Raw genomic sequence first — 714 nt, forward strand, 5'->3', positions numbered from 1 at the left:
ATCCCACAAAGTACCTATCAGCTAAGGCTTTTACCACTACCCCCACAGTATAAAGTATCCTGGTTTTCCCTCAATAATCAGAGCTGGATCACTAAGGCCTGGAGCCGAGCTAAGTCACTGAATAAAGGGGCTGTACCACTGACTGAGCTGAGTTCTGTGTCTTACTGCCTACGATCCAGTCTTCCCGGAGAGGGCTATCTCTTCGTAAACCACGACTCACGGAGACCCTGCTTTCGCCATTTCTTGCACCTCCCCTTGTGACCTGGTGGCCAATGGGTCCCGAACTTAGAGAGAGAGTGCATGGTGGAAATTGAAACGGAACCCGACTGGGCAGCTGACAGTGGTTCTAGAGCCGCCAGCTCCGGTAGCAGAGACCCACCGCGACGCGGTGCGGTACCCGCCGCACCCCAGGTGCATGCAGGAGACCGGCGCCACAGACTCAGTATGAGAAGCTTTGACCATGACCTTTCCTTGTAAAGGCATCTATTTTCATCCATAGATCCAAAAAGGAATGGGATTGTATTGCATAAAAGCTAGATCTAGCGGGGCAGTGCATGCCTTTAATCCCAGCACTTGGGAGGCAGAGGCAGGTGGAGCTCTGCTGGCGCCCAACGTGAGAGCCTCTGAACATCGTGCCAGCCAGCAGCTGGTACCCTCGAAAACACAGAATTCATGAGTACCTCTCCCACCAGGAGAGAAGCAAAAATCTCTTCT

Source organism: Nannospalax galili, unplaced genomic scaffold (assembly GCF_000622305.1).
Source record: "Nannospalax galili isolate Female #2095 unplaced genomic scaffold, S.galili_v1.0 scaffold32, whole genome shotgun sequence".
NCBI classification, from domain to species: Eukaryota; Metazoa; Chordata; class Mammalia; order Rodentia; family Spalacidae; genus Nannospalax; species Nannospalax galili.